Source organism: Nycticebus coucang, chromosome 4 (assembly GCF_027406575.1).
Source record: "Nycticebus coucang isolate mNycCou1 chromosome 4, mNycCou1.pri, whole genome shotgun sequence".
Classification (NCBI taxonomy): domain Eukaryota; kingdom Metazoa; phylum Chordata; class Mammalia; order Primates; family Lorisidae; genus Nycticebus; species Nycticebus coucang.
Window position 1 is genome coordinate 43,066,223 of NC_069783.1, and position 19,556 is coordinate 43,085,778.

The 19,556-nt window shown below is 39.5% G+C and overlaps 1 protein-coding gene across 1 annotated transcript in view; it reads left to right on the top strand.

The window, feature by feature from the left end:
• CAMKMT (calmodulin-lysine N-methyltransferase) overlaps positions 1–19,556 on the top strand; it is a 389,728-nt gene that overhangs the window by 299,399 nt on the left and 70,773 nt on the right. The window lies entirely within an intron of this gene.

A 19,556-nucleotide genomic window follows, 5' to 3' on the forward strand; every position in this document is an offset into this window, starting at 1 on the left:
CATATCCTGCTTTATAAACTTTCTTATTCTGTAAATCTATCTTTTTCTTCCTCATTAAACTTTGTTTCGTGCTTGCCTTAAAAAAATAAAATATTACCCATGTTTTTAACACCTCCTGCGTGTGCGTCCTTTCCAGAGTGTGTGCCCCTCCCTCCACGGCTGAAGTAGCCACTATCTTGAGTTTTGAATCATTCACTTGTTTTTCTTTATAATTTATGATATGCATGTCCCCTTAAGTAATACATTTTTTGTTTTCCACATGTTTTTGAACTTTATATAGATGGAATATTACTATATATTTAGTATATGTAGGGTTGGGGGTTAAAACTTGAAAAGGCCAAACCAGCTGACAATATTTCACACACACACAAATAAAAAAAAAAACATGAAAATACAAGTTAAAAATGAGATGTCTGTATACTAAACATATATATATATATATATAGTATATATATTTTAGTATATACTATAAACCTTCTATGACTTGGTTTGTCACATACTTTTAGATTTTTAAAAAATCCATATTATGTATAGCTCATTCATTCCCCTGCAGTGTGGGAGTGTGCAATATGATCGTATCACAATTTATTTTTCCATTTTACTGTTCATGGGCATTTCTGGATTTTTTTTTTTTTTTGACATTACTGACAAGGCTGCTATGGACATTCTTATACTTGACTCCTAGTGCATGTGTGCAAGAATTTCAGTAGGGTATGTATTGAGAAGTGGAGTAACTGGGTTAATTTTCTAGACATTATCTAATTTTTTTCTAAAGTGTTGGATTTATAGTACTTTAAGAACGGGATGAAAGTTCCTATTCTACCATATCTTTGCCAAAACTTAGTCGTATTTGACTTTAAAAACTTTTGCTAGTCTGGTAGTTTAGTAAACTCATTGTAATTATTAATCTGTATTTTCCTATTTGCTAATCAGCTACTTCGCACTGATCACAAACTTTAATATTTCCTTGTCGGTAAAATGCTTATTCAGATTTTTGGCCCATTTTTCTACTGACTTATCTTTTTCCTCTTGATTTGTAAGAATTCCTTATATATTTTGAATACTAATCCTTAGTCAGTTATGCATTACAATTATCTCCTCCCAGTTTTTCAGCTTGTCTTTTTACCATTGTTACAGTGACTTAATAAACGGAAGTTTTTGATGTTAATGTATCAAGTTGAACTGTAAGAAATCGCTGACATGTGATCATTTTGTTTTATACAGACGGTTCCATGTGGTTCCTGGAGAGTTTGTTAAAACACAGATTTATGAGTGTCACTTCCACAGGTTTTGATCTAGTAGGTCTAAGTTGGCACCTGAGAATTTGCATTTCTAATAAGTTCCCAAGTGATGCTACCGATTGTATTTAAGAAACTCTACCTCAGCCTGGTCTACCTTCTCATCATCTCTAGCCTAAAACATAACACACCTCTCCTGCTCACATACGCACCCTTGTTATCAAAGAAGTTCTTCATCTGTTAATCTTTTCCAGGCCCTAACTCACCTTAATTGATCTTTCCCAGGCCTTCCCAGTCCTAAGTACAGATAGCTGCCTGGGGGATGCTTTGAAATATTAATAAATGCTGCCTTCTTGTTCAAAGTTAACATGTAGGTTTTACTATGTCCTAGCTATTATTGATCAGTTGACTTTGTAGTCTCCCTTGGGAGCATATTGTGTGATGAAGTTGTTTTGATATAATATTAAATCATGAATAAAACTCATTGTCTTATCATGCTCCAGTACCGCATCTCCTTTCCAAAAATCTGCTTTTTTTCCTTTAAAATTTCACTTCAAATGGACATTCTTTTCTGTCATCATTGATTCCTACATTCCAGTCCTTTCTGTGACACCCATGTATTTTTCTGAGACATGCATAACCACCTCAAACATCTTAATATTACAATAAAGCCTCAATTAGGTGATAGGAATCCACTGTAAAATTTAAATTATTTAAATCTTCCTTCTAGTTCATTGAGAGCCAAGTGCCCCAGCAGTGACACTGTGGACTTGTCTGGTGGCTGGTTCTGTGCCGTGTGGAGCCACCCCATGTATTGGAGGATGTCCAGCAGCATCAGTGGCCTCTAAACACCAAGCCAGTGGCTCTCCACCCTCACCCAGTGTGGCGACCCGGAATGTCCCCAGACATTGCCAAATATCTCCCAAGGGCAAGACCTTCTCTGATTGAGAACCATTGATTTAGAGACATCTCATTTTTAACATGTATTTTCATGGTTGTTTTCTTTTGTGTGTGAAACTTGCCTTTTCAAGTTTCAACCCCCAACCCCCAACCCTTTACCTTTCTCTATTTCTTTCCTATTATATATTTCTCTTTTTTTTCCATCAAAACAAAAGGAGGGAATTATATTCTCATGATTGTTTTTTACTGATTCTCAATCATATTTTCTCTGAGACAAAAAGCAGTTCCACCAAACACACAGAGGCAGACCCCAGGACAGACTTCAGATTCTTTTCCTGCCCTTCCTGCAAGTACCACTCTCACCATAGGATGGTGGTAGTTACTGTGATTAGTATACTTTTAACTGTAATGCGATTATAGAAAAATCATGCCAAAATTGCTAGACCTAAAACTTGACCTGCCCTGACAGGATGATGAAAACTCAATACCATTCTCCCTGACCCTCCCCACCCCCCACACTCCCCAAATACTCTTGCTTCTTAATGAGTAAGAGTAGTTTAAGCTGCAATTATTTCCTCTTACACTGACTGTCCTTTTCACCCTGATTACTCTTTGGATGTATAATGGGGAGATAGCTGCTTGCAGGCTAGCAAGGAGGTCTGGTGAATGGCAGCAATACATACTTGCTCGGGAAGAGTGCATTCCACTCTCAGAGCAACCTGCCCAAACTGAATGCAGCTCACAAGTGGAGTGGGTAGAGCTTTTTACAATTTCAGTTTGAAATGCCACTTTTCTAGTTTCTGTGTTAAAACAGTAAATAATTTTGTGGGTTTTTTTTTTCTCAGCTGCTCTTAGTTTGACATTTACTGAGCCCCTCTTGAATTTACTTTTGCAGAACAAGACAAGCATTTGTACCATTAGGCCACTGCTCCTTTTTAGTTGTGTGTAGGGACTTTCTCCAATTTAGTGTCTTTTGACATGAGCAGAGCACCTATTCATTCAAAGGGAGCACCATGACATAGCCAGAGAATACGCCTCGTGAGTGTTGACGGCACTGTGTCTATGTTTTGTAGTTTCAGAAACTCAGAGTTGCTTATTTGCTAGACTATCACCCGAGCTCGGGGTTATTGGACACTTTTGTATGTTTATAGTTTTGTTGTAGTTGAGATAAATAACAACAACCTGGAAACACTGTAAGATCTACAATTACCTATACTCACCGAAAAACAAAAAAATAACCTGAACATTAACCATATTTTGTATTAGTTTGAAGTTAAGGGGTAGCTTTTTTTTAAAAAAAATGTTCTTTTTCTTTCAAGACAGGATCTCACTCTGTTGCCAGGACTGGGATGCAGTGGCATCATCATAGTTCACTGCAACCCTGAATTCCTGGGCTCAAGCTATCTTCCTGCCTCTGCCTCCCAAAGCGCTAGAATTATAGGAGTGAGCCATGGGGCCTGGACCCTATTTTTCTTTTGCAGTAGTTCTTATAAACAGACACTTCATAACCACTAATCAAAATAAATCAATGTCTCAGTTATCTGTAATTTTCCCTTATAGCAACGTTAGATGCTGGAATAGCACTGAAACAAGGAGAAAAAATGATCTTAATTGTGTATTTCTTGGTAGATGACAGAGTACCTCCATGTATACGATCTTGTTTGATTTAAAAAATTGTCACTATGAGCAAAGAAGGAACCTTGATGCAGTGAATGTTTAAAAGAAAAAATAGCCAGACACGTGAAAAGCATCCCTGGCAGGTGGTTGGTTCACTGATTGAAAGGAAAAGAGAGGTTCTGATTTGGGGGTGGTAGCTATCCAAACCAAGAATGGCGGAAAAAGGGGCAGTGCCCATGGCTCAAAGGAGTAAGGTGCCGGCCCCATATACTGGAGGTGGCGGGTTCAAACCTGGCGAAAAATTGCAAAAAAAAAAAAAAAAAAAGAATGGCAGAAAAAGGAGCTAGGCAGAATGAGAATGAAGGAAAGGGGAAGGAAGAAAAACTGTGAAGCCTGGAGGACAAGGGTGGGAAGGTCATTAGAAAGAGAAGCAAAAATTTGCACACTGAGGTGAGAAGCTTCATTTGCAAAGAATCTTGGGAAAAGTTAACTACTTCCTTACAGAGTAAACAGCCTGGCATAACTGAGCAGCCTTTTTAGGACAAGCAGCCCTCAGGGCCACAGCCTCCTAAAGTTGAGACAATCTGATGCCTGGTTGCCTCTCTGCACCTCAGGGCTCTTCACCCTATACCAGCCCAGCCCAGAAACTGATCTTTGCAGGGATTCCCCTTCATGATGAATAAAGAAAAGTTTGAATCATATTTTCTGTTTTTCATGCACCAAAACCTTCTGTGTGACCTAAAGAAAAAAGAGGTTTGCTCAGTTGTCCCCATAATGGAAGCCTATGTGGAATCACTCGCTGTCTGACAGGGCTCACTAAATTTACCTGATCGCCCTGGGTTTATCAAGATACCTTATTATTCCATTGTACTGTAAGAGTTGACTAGAATATAGTCAACTCATTATTGTTTGAATTATTTAAGAAGGGAAGTTGATAATCCAAGAGAGTATGCAGCCCACTGTGCTTTATACTTGGTTATTTACATTTGTATTTTGATATAATACAAATCCTTAACCCTTTGTATTAAAGTGATCTGTTCACCCAGCTCTCTCCTCTACTCATCTGCATCAGTGCCTTGCTGCAGGGACCATCTTAGTATCCAAAACTCAGAGCATAGTCTCTGGCACATAGCTGGGGCTCACGAAATGTTAGTCAAATAAACGATTGCAGAAAAAGATATGCCTGAGAAATCACTGCAAACAAGTAATGCCTCCAGACAGTGAAAATACACTCGGTAACACCTGGAAAGCTTAACTGCTTGTTTCTCAGACTGCTGGGAAGCCCCCAACCTCAAGCAAAGTGCCGCACTGCAAATCTTTCCCCAGAACAACAGAAGTGGTTAAGTGTTCAGGTGTCAAAATGCTACCCTGCTGGGCTGCAGGCCACATACAAAGTTATATTACATTGAGTTTGAAATGCTAACAAAGCAAGTAATTAAGCTGAGTAAGTGCTAACTTGCTTGAAAGCAAGATTTGAAGCTGATAAACCAAAATGCTGATAATTAAGAGTTGATTATACAGCTTTGTTGTTTCTCTACCCTGCTAATAGCCTCTCATTCTTGGCATGTAATGATTTCTTTCCCACAAGGAAAAAAAAATACCCAACTATCAATCTTCTTCACCTCTCTCCCATCCTGTGAGGTGTGACTCCCCCGTTTCCTAAACTAAAAGCTCCACCCCTGGCCTTGACCCTATTCTCTCTGCTCTCTTCTATCCATTGCATCTTTTCCTTCTTTCTCGCCACTGATTTCATCTCTTCTATTTACAAACACACTCAGGATTTACCAACCTTAAAAAAAAAAAAAAAAAGGAAAGAGAGGGGTGGGGAGGGAGGAAAGAAGGAAGGAAGGAAGGGAAAGGAAAGGGAGGAGGCAAGCCGGCAGATAATAGTGCCTTCCTTTGCCCAAGAGTCTTCCTTTGCCCTGCATCCCGCAATCCTCTCGGCCTTTCTCCTCAGCATTCCCTACCTCCTCAGCTTGACTTGCTGTTTATTTCTCATTCCCTTATTCTCTTCTACTGGTTTCATCACTCTGTTGGTTGACGCTCTTTCAGAAGTTATCAATAATTCTTTATTATTCTCCATTTTCCTCACTCCCTGAAGCATTTCACATTGTTGAACTGCTCCTTTTCTAGAAATGTCCCCTGTTGCGGCTTCCGTGACATCTTTCCTTTCTGGTTTTCTTCTCACTTCTTTTATTGTTCTCTCTCTCTCCTTCTCTTCCTCCTTTCCTTCCTCTTTGGTAAGAGAGGAGAAGAATCTAGTATTTGTTGACATTTAAGGCAAACCATGTGCCAAGTATTGTGCCAAGTTTTCAAATATTATTTCTCTTTATTCTCACTTCAACCCTAAGACCCAGATATCCTTAATCCCTGTTTTTAAAGCTTTGGGTAGGTTATCGACATTTTTAAAATTTGAGTTTAGTATTTATTTTAAATTGTGTTAAAATATGCATAACATAAAATTTACCATATTAACCATTTTTAAGTCCACAGCTCAGTGGTATTAATATTGAAATTATTGTGCAAGCATCACCCCTGATTTCCAGAACTCTCTTCATCTTCCTGAACGGAAACTCTGTACCAATAAAACAATAACTCCTCATTCTCCGCTCCATGAGCCCCTGTCAACCATCCTTCTACTTTCTGTCTCTGTGAATTTGAATATTCGAGGTGCCTCACATCAGTAGAATCAAAAGTTTTTGTCTTTTTATGACTGGCTTATTTCATTTAACTTAATATCTTCAAGGTTCATCCATGTTGTTCCATGTGTCAGAATGTCTTTCCTTTCTAAGGTCAAATACTTTCCATTGTATGTTATACTCCATTTTGTTTATCCATTAGTCCATCAATTATCCCCACTTTTTTTTTTTTTTTTTTTTTAGAGACAGAGTCTTGCTTTATCGCCCTGGGTAGAGTGCTGTGGCGTCACAGCTCACAGCAACCTCCTGCTCTTAGGCTTAGGCAATTCTTTAGCCTCAGCCTCCTGAGTAGCTGGGACTACAGGCGCCCACCACAATGCCCAGCTATTTTTCTGTTGCTGTTTGGCAGGGCCGGGTTTGAACCCTTGGTATCCCCATTTTTTAAATGGTGAAACTGTGGCTCACCATTTAAACATGGACAAACATGCAACATAACTCAATGAAGTTATACTGCTTTTCCCTGTGAAAAAGCATTCTTCTAAATTCCATCCTTGGTCTCATTTCCTCTCTCTGTCTCTTTCTCCTCCTCCCTCCTTTGGTGTTCTGCTTCCGTATTTTTAATTATATGGATATTTCTTAAGTTTATATTCTCACCTTGATGTTGAATCTAGTTTCATATTTCTAGCAGATCTAGCCAGAATATTTCTGTAATGTGTCCAACTCACTACATACAAAAACAAGCATATCATAATTTGATTCTTAAAACAGTGTCATCCCGACACCCCCATTCTTGTTAGTAACACCACAAATTCCCCAGTTGCCTGACCCTAAACCTCTGAGTCGTCCTTGAGCCACTTTCTCTACCTCCCCCAAATTCAATGTCATCCTGTCATTTGTGTCCCCCTAGTCTTCTTCATACTCCTCCTAGCCTCTCTGTCCTTGTAGAAGAGCTTCTGGGGGTCAGAAGCTGGCCAGGTTCAAACCCAAGCCCAGGCTGTCTCGGCGAGGAGAGGAGGTGTTGGACTAGTCTCCTCATCTGAAGGAAAGAATTTAATGTGTAAAGCATTTTGATTGTTCAATAAAATAATATTTATGAGTAGTCAAGCACAGTGCCAGGCATTTATTGGATGCTAAGTAAGTGACAATTCTTTCTTCTCTATTTAAAAATTGTATCTTCCTACTTCTAGTTCACTCCCCTTCTTTCTTCATAAGGATTTTTTTTCTCTCTCAGAATTCTCTGCAAGAAACAAACCACTGTATTTTTGCAGTATGTTTTATTTTACAATACCCTTAATGCTGTACACCAGTAGAGGAGGGTGATTGTGTTCACCCTTTATATTTGTGTTTGGGATTTGATTTGACATTTGGAATTTCTAAAATGATTTTGGCATTTCTATCTCCTAAACCGCTACATCAAAGTTGTCTTATACAGGCCACCTGTGGTGGCTTGTGCCTGTAATCCTAGCACTCTGGGAGGCTGAGATGGGAGGATCTTTTGAGCTCAGGAATTTGAGACCAGCCCGAACAAAGTGTGACCCCATCTCTACCAAAAATAGAAAAAATATCTGGGTGTTGTGATGGGCACCTATAGTACCAGCTACTCAGGAGGCATGAGGATTGCTTGAGCCCAGGAGTTTGAGCTAGGCTGATGCCACAGCACTCTCAAAAAAAAAAAGTCTTAATACAAAACAATTATAACCTGCAAAATTTATTGAATTCCAACCTCCTTTTAAAAAAGGATTATTGTGGAAAAAATAAGGAAACAAGCCATGAATTGAAGAGATTAATAAACTATAGTATCTGTATATCACAGAACACTTACTATTCAGCTATTAAGAAAAGATGGAGACTTACAAAAGATGGTATCTTTTATAACAACCTGTAAGAATTTGGAGAACCTTCTCCTAAGTAAAGTATCACAGGAAATGGAAAAACAATCATCCCATTTACTCAAATACTAAATTCAAACTAGTAGATTTACAACTCCAGGCTCACGTGAAGAAAAACTCAATTAAATTCAAGATGGGGGGCGAGGTTCAATAAATTCCCAGTGGGTACAATGCATGGGTATGTGGCACACTTCCTGGGTGAAGGCCGCAACTACAACTCAGACTTTCCCTACAAATGCAAATAATGTAACCTAATCGTATGTACCCTTACATTAATCTGAAATTAAGAAATAAATAAATGGACAGCTGTGAAGTCAGAGAAGTGACATTTCCATGATTAAATGCAGTGGGAGGGATTACTAGAAAGGCAGCATTAGCTATTCCTAACTTTATTTTGAGTATGCCGCGAGTTTTAACTGGAGTAAGCAGAGTCAGCAAACATCCCCCTACCTCCACCCCAAAGTACCATTTAGCAAGAAAACAGGCACAGCAGCCCGGACACCTGGGTGGAATGTTGCCTTCAGTTCATGGAGTAAGGGCATGCAAGCAAATTAAATCCCGACTTCCTCATCAACAATCTGCACTCCAGGGAGCTGTCCAGAGTAGCCAGGTCACGCCGGCTGCATCGAAGATAGAAATTCCATGTATGGATTCGGAACTGACTGTGTTCTTCACCTACCTGGGTTGCTGGGTCTCAGAAAATCCGTTAACAACCACAAAAACAAAACAAAACAAAACCCCCCAAACAATCTTTATGTGTAGGTCGGAGAAAGATTTTCATAACCACTAGTCATGGAAAAAGTAGACTTGTGACGGTGCACTTCTGGTTAATTCTTTCCTTTAAGCTGGAATATTAAGTAAATCAGTGGTGAGAGCGGGGCCAGTGCGAGTTCTCCCGCTCACTTTAGACATCCAGGTGTAGGCCTGTACGTAATGCTCGGATCTCCCCTGAGCGCTCACTGAGGCCGGGAGGCTGCTCGCTCATCAGAGAACAGCAGGAGCGCCCTTGGCGCACACTCCAGTTTCAAGTTAATGGTTCAGGCATATCTAAAATGGCCAATCCAAACACTTGGTTTGGATTTATTACTCCTGCCTCATTCCTGAAGTGCGTAATCAAATTCGAAAGACGATTGCTTGGGTGTTATTTTTCTTTCCCACAGCAGGTTTTGCTCAGCATAGACAGTACTACTCGGTGGGTAGCTTTGCCGTTCACAGGCTGCCTTCTGGTGTTCTGTGCTTGTTTTATCTTTGGTGAGGACGTTTGTATACTGCCTTCTAAGACCCGGCCTTCCCAGCTCTTCTCCGTCTTTCTGAGTCCTGAAAATGGCAGTCTTTGGTATTCCTTGTACGTGTTTTGTGAAAACGACACCCTGCTACTCACTTTTCTTGTCTCATAATTAACTATCTTGACCCAAGTCTTATTTTTCTCCCATTCTATTTGTGAAAAAGTTTCTCTGATCTCTGCATTGAGCTGAAAAATCCCCAGGAATTCCCTAGCAGACTGGGTTTGAAGTTGGTTTAGTCCCAACAGAACCTTGACAGAATTCTCCTTCCACCTCCTTATGAATCAGATTACTCAAACCCTCTTGGACAAGCCAGCCTGGTTTTCTCTAAGCTGACTATTAGAGTTGGGTCATGGAATATAGCTTTAAAGTGTCTGAAAGTCAAACTCAAATGTTGCAGGGTAGCTGTGGGTGGATAATTTCTTTAGGAATATTGTAACCATTTATTTTGACTATTGTCTTTTGTCCCTGCCCCAGCAGCCTAATTAACTTTTCACTGAAATTAACTTTTGTAAATGTGGCTCAAATTGTGGCCATTACCATATTTGGTATTGGACTGCTGCCACGCTCTCGGCCATCTCTGCCCTTATTTTTTCCCTGCTCTGAGTTACCTGCTTCAGAATGAAGGCTTCAAGAATAAATGGATTACTCCACAGTCTTTGAACTTCTGAGTGAAGAACTGTAAAGTGACCAAGACTTTGATTATTAGTCAGGCTTCTGGATGGTTTATTAATGAAGCAATGCTTTACCCACAAGGGGAAAGAAATGCCGTTAGCATTGTACTCTAGGCACCGAAGTTCCTATTTAAGCAAAAGTAAATGCATAGCATGCACCATGTCAGAAAACTAATTTTAATGTTAACAATGAGTTGAGTATTCTTGTAGTTATAAGAAAATATTCCAGCCTTCATTGCCTTCCACAAATAAGTTGCTGGAAGTAAACGAGGTGTACTATTTCAGTACCAATTCAGCAATCCCTGTGCTCTATTATCAGCAACATGCACAGTTGGTTTGTAGCAGAATGCAAGCCACTCTGGTCTGTGAATAAGCACCAGGCTGACTGTGCAGGAGGATAATTGCTCTGTCTGTGCTTCCTCTGGCACCTACTGATCTCCGCTAAGTGGTTAGTAAAACATATTTTTGAAGGAATGTCAAGCACTTCTAAAAATTTGAAGGACTTAGTTTTTGATTGTTCTTTTTCTTATGTTTAAGTTTGAGGAAAGTTCACGCAAAGCCATTCCACGGCTACCATTACTCCTAGCAAATGTCTTAAATAGCAGGGTGCCAGTGTGTCTGTAGCTTGGCATCTTTTAATCAGTTGTGTTTTCTTTTGCATTATACTGTGACACTGGCTAGATGTGTTGGGGTATCAGGTGCCTGACTTCAAATGGATGGCAAATTCACTAAAGTGAAACTGATTGTGATAGTTCCCTCATTTCCCCCCGCCGTGTATGTAAAACTGACTTTTAAAGTGTTTAGTGGATAATAGATCATGTAAGGTCAGTCCTAGCCATGGCGGCCATGGCTATTATTTTTCCCTTTTCATGGGAGGGTGCTCAGCAAAATGAGATTGTCACACTCTTTTTTTGAGAGGACAGCGACAGACAGTTAAAAGCCTCTTCATGTAAGGATGTTATTTCATAAAGACACCAGCACTGGATTATCCCCTTCACTTTAAACTTCTGCCAGCTTGTACAAAGAGATAAAACAAAATAGCCCTGGTCCCAGGGGTGGGGAAGTGCCGGCCAGCTCAGCCTGGGTCCACAGGCTTTCATTTTGATTAGTCACATGTGAGGAAAATTCACTTAGGCTGAGAGGTAAATTTAATACCAGTTATGCCCATGCTGTTCATATCACAACCATTTTCACATGATGCCACTTAATTCCCTAAGAAGCAGAAAGGTAAATCGGTGGCCGGCCAGCGAAGGTGTCACAATGCATTAAGACCAGGACTCGCTGCGGGGGATAATGGTTCTGATTGCTGTTGACTCATGTCTCCACCAACTGCCTCATGTAAAATAAGTGACATTTAAAAGACATCAAGACGTGAGAAGAGGTAAGGGAGAGAGAAGGAAAGAGAGAGGAGGGTAAAAAGTCTGCACTAGCAAACTTGCCACCTGAATCTGCAATCTCTTTTCCACCCTAAGTGGTAGGAAATGATAACTCGACCTGCCATGGGTGACCTGCACCAAGCTTTTAACTTCCTGTCTTGTGTTTTTGGAGAAAAATCTGTAAAATTGCTTCTGGGAACTGCTCCAACATGTTATCATTTATTTCCAATTTAATTTTTTTTAACTCTTATTCTTTTGCCCTCACATATCAGTCTATTCATCTCTTTAAAAGCTTTAGGCTGAATCAAGTTAGGCATTGGTAGACAACAAGAGGCAGTCTACTTTCTGAAGGCTTATTTATGTCTATTTTTATAAAGAGAATCAAATTCCCGTTTACAGTAAGCATATGCTTCAGTTGACATGTGTTTCTAAGACTTGGACGCTTTGTTTGCATAACAGTCACCAATAAATGGCCTTGTTTTAAGTCTGCTCACTGAGTTGTATGTGGGTTGTTCAGCTGGGGATTTTAGTCGCAGCTGATCCCCTACCGCTCATAGCTGATAGGAAGGGGGAAAATCCGAGAAGCCCAGTCCTATTTATTAATGCAGATTTTAACATTCTCAATGAACCACTTATCCAGTGTGATTCGGCAACCAAATCCTTATTTGCTCAGGCAGAGGAGGGGGTGTTCTTCAAAGTGCTGAATTAAAGCTTACCAGCTTTTTTTATTTTGGTGGGGGAGGGGAATGAGGCCAAAGGAGAGAGTGAGGTCCTTTCTTTCCCCAGTCTCTGATAATTCAGAGTACAATGAGGTTGAATCTTTAAATAGGACATCATAAACCAAGCTACGTATAATGAATTTATTGTAAACTAAGACCATCAGATGTTTAGGGAGCCCTAACTGTTGGCCTTTTGTGTAAAGTCTTGATGATTTTATTCAGTACCACTTAAATATCAGTGTAGAGTTTGATAGAACGGGGCTGTGTTTCCTTCGTTCGTCTGGTTTTGTTTCATTTCAAAGCACATCTGATTCCACATGTGTGGGAAACAGGCACAATATTAAAATATTTCAAGATGTACATGTGACTATCTTTAGGATCGTTAACTGCTAATTAAAGTTACTGCTTGTGTTAAGCAGCTTCAAATACAGAGCTAATCCACGGTCTCGATAAGTCTGCCCTTTTTTCCCCCTGCCCCCGAAAGGCATGCCAGCAGTTAAAATATTAAAAGTCTTTGGGTCTGTGTGCCTTAGAGAGCAAACCTGATTAATAAAAGGCTTTCCTTTAATTCTCATTTTTACATAGAGGGGATCTAACTGTAATGTATTTGAAAAACAGTGCTCATTGACTTAAACACACTGAACTTTTTCCCCTGAATTATTGTATAATATTCAGTAATCGTTTATGAAATGTGTAACATTTTTCAAGGGGATTTACATATCAACTTTTCCTAGTGGAATCAACAACAGGAGCATGAAATGTATCTACTCCATTTACTCTTATCCAGTGCTCCTACTTTCTTTTTCCCTTTAATTTTTATATATGGTAAAAATTTCATTGAAGAGAGATTTTAGATGACAGGACTGTAATTTTAAACCCAATAGAAGAGGTGTAAGCAATTTGAGCTTAGCTGAAGCATAATCTTAGGTTGTCAAGAAGAAACCCATTCTCCCTATGCTAATCAATCAGTGTATCAACCAACCAATCATCTCTTCAGCTTAGCATATATCCTAAGGTTTGATATATCTATTAACTGCCCATCATGCAGCTGGTCTCTGGATGATGAGATTCCCCGTATCTTGGCATTTGGCGGCAGACGACTAAGCTATCACAGCCTCAGATAAATACCAAAGTGGAGATTTCAATCCTGTTTCTGAGAGCAGAGGCAATCCAGAAACATGAAAATATTCTTAGGAGAGAATACACAGAAAATTACATTTCTCAACTCTGTGCTGTGTGTGTGAAAATTGTATATATTACATGATTCTCCCTCCCTAGACACAACAATGTAAAATAAAATTACTCTTTTGTTATGCTTGGAATGCTGGTAATCAAAGGAATTATTGGGATCTGCTAAAAACTCTTAATTGCGAGACAAATTACATGTAGACATTTGAATAAGTAAGACTAATGAACGTGCAGATGATACATTTCCCGAAAACAAACAGAAGCCCCTGTATGTAAAGCAAGGCAAGTCGTCGTTATCATTCTGGAGAAGCGGATCACTGTATCTAAAGATTGTATATTGCTTCCTGGTCTCAATTCAGAGATTCTGATATAGCCTCTTCCATCAGCCAGTGTGTTGGGTTATTGTAAGGAGGCAATGTTTCTAGGAAATTGTTTATTGAGAAACAGAAATCAAAAATGACTTAAATTTAATTGCTGAGTGTGTGTGAATATGTTGAAATCGGAATGAGTCTGATTCCTTTCTTCAAATGGTGATTTCCAGCTGGAAGGTAAAATCTCTGAGAGATGCAACTCCACTCACTATATCTTTCCCACACTGTAGTTCAAGTCTCATACTCTGAGAAAGTATGAAAAGGGTGAGGTATTAGGGGACTGCAGTTCTAGCCTAGACTTAGCCATTAACTAACTGCAGTATTTAGCAGTTTGAGCAGTATTTAAGCAAGCTGTTTGATTCTTTAGACCTTACTTCATAAATTGAGATTTCTCTGAAGCACTCATAAAAAATAGTAATTAATTATTCTCATGATACGTAAACCCTATTCCATATGCTTCCAAAGGGTTTACTGTTTTCCATGTCACTCATGGTTTGAGTTTAGACTTCTATCATAGTATTTGCTCAGCCAAAATCTCTTCAGTGTTGTTGGGCAACATGAGCAGATGGGAAATACATTCCAGCCTAAATACAGCGCTCTGGGCTTGAAGCTGTTGTTTGAATCATTCATTGAGGGTGGGGCCAGGGAGGAGGAATGATGGGGTTCACGATAACATGAACTCTCTGCTGCTGGAGAGAGAAAGAAGTGTGTTTTCTGTCCTAAGAAGTCCAGCATGAGTCCACAGAGACTGTGGTGACTTCTCCACTTTCAACAACTCAGCCTGTGCACTTTGATCTCAACTGGTGTGAAGAGGCTGGTAACAATATAACAAGCTCTAGAATTTTTGTATTTTTCCCAACAGAAAGATAATTGTGGTATCAAGTTCAAAGCAATAGTTCCATTTAAATAGTGTCTTTTGAAAACCTTTTGCAAAGAATTGTGATTCTAAGAGAAATCACTTTGCTATATGGGTTAAAGTTACAAATTTTGTCATAACAAAACAAAGAGGACAAAAAAAGCCAGACAGAGAATCATTTGCTCTCTCTCAAGTCACTTAAAGGGCACATTCTGGGACTCTTCCTAGGCTCCTATGATTAGAGACCTGCATGTTTGTAGAAATCTTCAGATAAACTGCAAATGTGAGCAGCTATGACACAGACTCTGATGAACAAAGCAAACAGATTGATTTAGAGGAATATGGCATATTGAATGTGGATTTTTCCATGTTGCTGGCCTGGAACCTTGTAAGCATACACCTTTCAGGCCCAGAACAGCCCTACTCCCTACAGCATCTATCCTGTCTTCTGGTGATAATTATCCTGCCTGGGCTATGGAGTGTAGATATAGATAAGAAAGCTGGTGAAAGTGTATTGAGTACAATTAGAAACTTACTGGCATAGGAATTGACCTATGATTACAGGTAGAATCAGATTTCAATATGGTATATAAAACTCAGCAAATAGATCTTGCAAAAGAAGAGGGATGCATTTTTTTTTATTGTTGTGAGTTCCTAGTTTGGAACAATTTGTTCTGCACAAATACAGTGTGACTTCATATGCATCATGTAAACATGTCCCCAGAGGAAAGCAAGGAGCTCCCTGACCTCAAAGGTGTATGTTCAAAGACAACATAAAGAAACAGATCGTTTTTATGAAACCTTGATGATGATACTAGCAAATTTCCTTTATCAAAGTATGCTTAATTTTTGATTTTTCAAAAGAGAAGTCGGCTCTTTTATTATGAATTCTTTTAAATAGAAAAAGGAGGCACTAAATCTGGGCTGACGATTCAAGTGAAAAGTAGGAGAGAAGATAAGGTGGATAGAGAGGAAGTTGAAGGAATCAAGGGAGGGGAGGGAGTAATGGACAAAATGAGGGGCTCTGTTGGGTCTCTTGCTGGGCTCTGTTACGTGGGGCCGGTCTACTTGTTAGGGAGGCCGTTCTTTCAGTGTAGATGATATTGGATCTGGAGAGGGAATATTCGCCCAAACATCAGGTGCCAGGGGTTGACCACCAATTGTAGCTAGAGAGCATCTCCTCAAAGGCATGTTTTCCATCTTGTAGTTGGAGAGACCGCCATTTCAGCAGTGCATAAGCCATGAATCTCAGCAGGATTCTGGCAGCATTGCACTCAGCCATGAAGCAGTAGAGCAGAGGTGGGGAGAATGTAGGCAGAGAGGGAGGGTGCACAGTGAAGGCTTTGTAAACACTTTATGTGGGTAAAAAATAGCAACCCTTGACGTTTTTATGGTCCTTAATTCGTGCTGCCACATGATTGATTATGAGGTCCACATCATACTGTGATATGAAGTATTAATTGCATAGGGGCAATAAGAATTTCTACGTGAATAATGACTTAGAAATAATATTCTGCTGTTTAGCAATGGACTGGGAAACCAAGGCTTCACATGGTTACACAGTTCTCTTGATGAGGTCAGATTTTTTAAAAACCCTAATGTATGTATGTATCTTGTATCCTGTTTAACTCTCTAATCGGATAGGATTTCTTTTTTGTTTGTTTGTTTGTTTGTTTTTGAGACAGAGTCTCACTCAGTCACTCTAGGGCTGAGTGTCATGGCCTCATAGCTCACAGCAACCTTAAACTCCTGGGATGAAGCAACTGCTATGATTTCTTAAGAGTAACTTAAGAAGAAGGAAGAAAATTAAGAGCAGGAACAATAAGATAGATGCTAGTATTGTCCTTCAGATTCAATTTGTGACTTTCTGACAGACACCTTCCTCAACTCTCATCCGAATAGTAATATTCCCATTAAAAGCAAACCCTGAGTTTAGTTAACAGTAATGAAACCATGTCCGTGTCTTAGTTTTGAGAAGTATAAGATGTTAACAGTAGAAGAATCTGGGTGAACTCTAGGAACTTGCTACTATACTTGTAAGTTTTCTGTAAATCTGAAATTATTCCAAAATATAGTTTGTTTAAAGAAAAAACCCAGCCATGTATATGTGCTTTGCAATGAATATGTTTGAAGAAGCTCTACGTTTGTGGCAGCATTTTCTTAATGTTTCTATAAACAAATGCTCATTGAATCTGATCTGAGAAGCTGACGACTAACCCCGTGTTTGAGTCTACCACCACACAGGTCTCTAGTTGATCGCGCCACATGTTTACTTACCTAATACTGAATCAAAAAAGGAGGAGGATTTAGAATTAGCTGTCTTCTTAGAACGCCACCTAGCATTAAAGTAAAATAATCCTCAGCATCTTTACTAGGCAAAGCATTCTGTGTCACATGTCAAGTGGCTTTAAAGTTTGTGTTTTCTATGAGGCCTGCCGTGTGGTATATTCATGATCCTGGAGAAGTATCTAATGGTTACTGTAAAATCAGAGGCTGTCCAAACAAAACTCAAAATCCTCAAACTTTCTCTCTTAAGTGTGATAATTCTTGGCTACACTAGTAAATAGTTTGACATGTGTTTAAATATAATTCAATGTTTTTTTATCAGATTGTCTTTTCTTAAAGGTATGTCTAATGAAGTGTGTGACTGTGTAATAGAAGAGACAGTATTCGATTTTTAATTTTTATATTAAATAGTTTCTGCTGTGTTTTATGCCAATTTGGATTTTTTTTAAATAAAAGGCTGATATCAAAATGTGTATCAGTCTCACTGTGCTTGCCATTTCATTTATTATGGCTTCATGTTCCTTTTTTTCCCTGAAGAGTGAACTCTTGAGAGCAGGGCTGTGGCCTCAGTATCTAGCTCTTGCGACATGTAGTAAGGATGCAGTAAATATTTGTTTGGATGAATAAATGGATGAAATCACATCCAAATGAATTCCTTCCATTTTGTAGGGCACTCGGTGATGGCCTCTCGACGTTGCTGTCTTCACGGCCCTTGTTTTAGGGTGGCCTCCCAGTCCGGACAGGTGCTTGTTATTGCTATCATTCAGCTACATATACTAACCTTTCAAATCTGTAAAAAGTATTTAAAAGAAAGGGAAATTGTTCGTATTTCAAACCCTATTATAATGCATTTTCAAATATGTCAGACACATCTTTGTTAAAATTAAACCAGGGATTGGTTTTGAGCGAATAGCCCTATATCCTTACAGATGCTGTGGATGGATGCATCTAAGCTGCTTATTATATTGATGGGTTTTGCTGCTCTGCAGCAAATGAAAACAGGCAGCTGCTTCCTCCATCAAAGCAAAAAGCAGCCTGAGTTTTTATTAACCAAGTGTTCATTTCTTCTATTGCCAAAATTCTTGCACAAAACAAAAGAGCAGTTTTAGCACATTATTGCTTAACTAGACATGAACAACTGACAGCAAGTGATAAGCCTGTCTGCTTTTCACAACTGGTAATCATTTTTGGAATAGATGTTTTAATACAGTTGAATATAAATTTTGTAATTTACATCTACAATGGTACGTAAATTTATAGATCCAGTTTGTTGCAGGAGAATGAAGGCTATAATCACAAAAGGCTTTTACCAGTGTTGTTTAATTTTTAATGACTATTTGAAAACTGGGGGAGGAAAATGAAATCAAATTCATTTCTTTAAAAAAAAAAAAAAAAAGGTGTTAAAGACAATCATACAAGTTGGTGGGAGACATTTGTAGATGGCCCCGACAGAGCGAGACTGCTGTGTTTACAGGCAGGCCATGCTCGGCACTACATTTCCACATTAGTCGCAGTAAACTGCCCAAGTTTGTGCAGCAGCAGAAATTTCTGGAGAACAGACCATCATATTTCCTTCCAATCAATGAATACTGATGAGTGAAGAGAGGAAGGACAGAGCCCTGACCATTTTGCACAGCTGAGATTCTCAGGCAGCTCTCATAATACATATATATACACACATACGTACATACATATGTATTTTAGCGATCTGAATAGCATACATTTACTTTCAGATGGAATGGCAAAGAGGGGTTTGTTTAAAGTGGGTTTAGACTGAACCTCAATGAGATGTTGCCTTATTTATCAAGTCAGTTTGCTGAGTTGGTTATTTTACCTTTCGGAACTTCCAAATGGCGATTCCTACTTGAAGGGGAGGCAGTCCTCCTCCTTCCCACTTCCCCACACTGAAATGATACTTTCCTCAAAACCGAAGGGGGGGACCTTGGAATAAAGGCAGCTGTGATCCACTGGGATGCACACATTCCAGACAACACTGCTAAACTAAGTCCTATTGCCTGAGGAGCCTAATACCTGGCCATTCAATCCGTGTACGAGGTTTTTGCCCCTGTAAAGTGCTCTTCCTGAATACCGTTTCCTCTCCCGGAAGGCTCACGTGGATGTGCAGAGAGTGCATTCCACGCGGAACGTGTGCCTTTCAATTTGTCAGCCACAGTGTTTACCTGCAAGTGAGAGAAAGCTGGACTCCAAGACAGGAAGCTGCTTTAGAAATCAAAGTGATGAATCACAGGTAACTCTGAAGAGGAAGCTCACCCTTGTTATTTTGGACGGTCAGGTAGCAAGCACGTGTCTGTGCCGGGAAGTGGGCTCAATACCTAAGATAAGGAGCAGGAACGTTATTCCATTCTGACGCGTTGTTGCTCTTTTGTGACTTTTCAAGACACCGCACAGACCCATTTTAAAAGGGAAGGGATGATCTTCATCAGAATGACAGCCTGATCACCCCACCCTGAGGATATTCAGGCACAGCCAGGCCTGGGGGGGAGGTCTGACGTAGAAGGA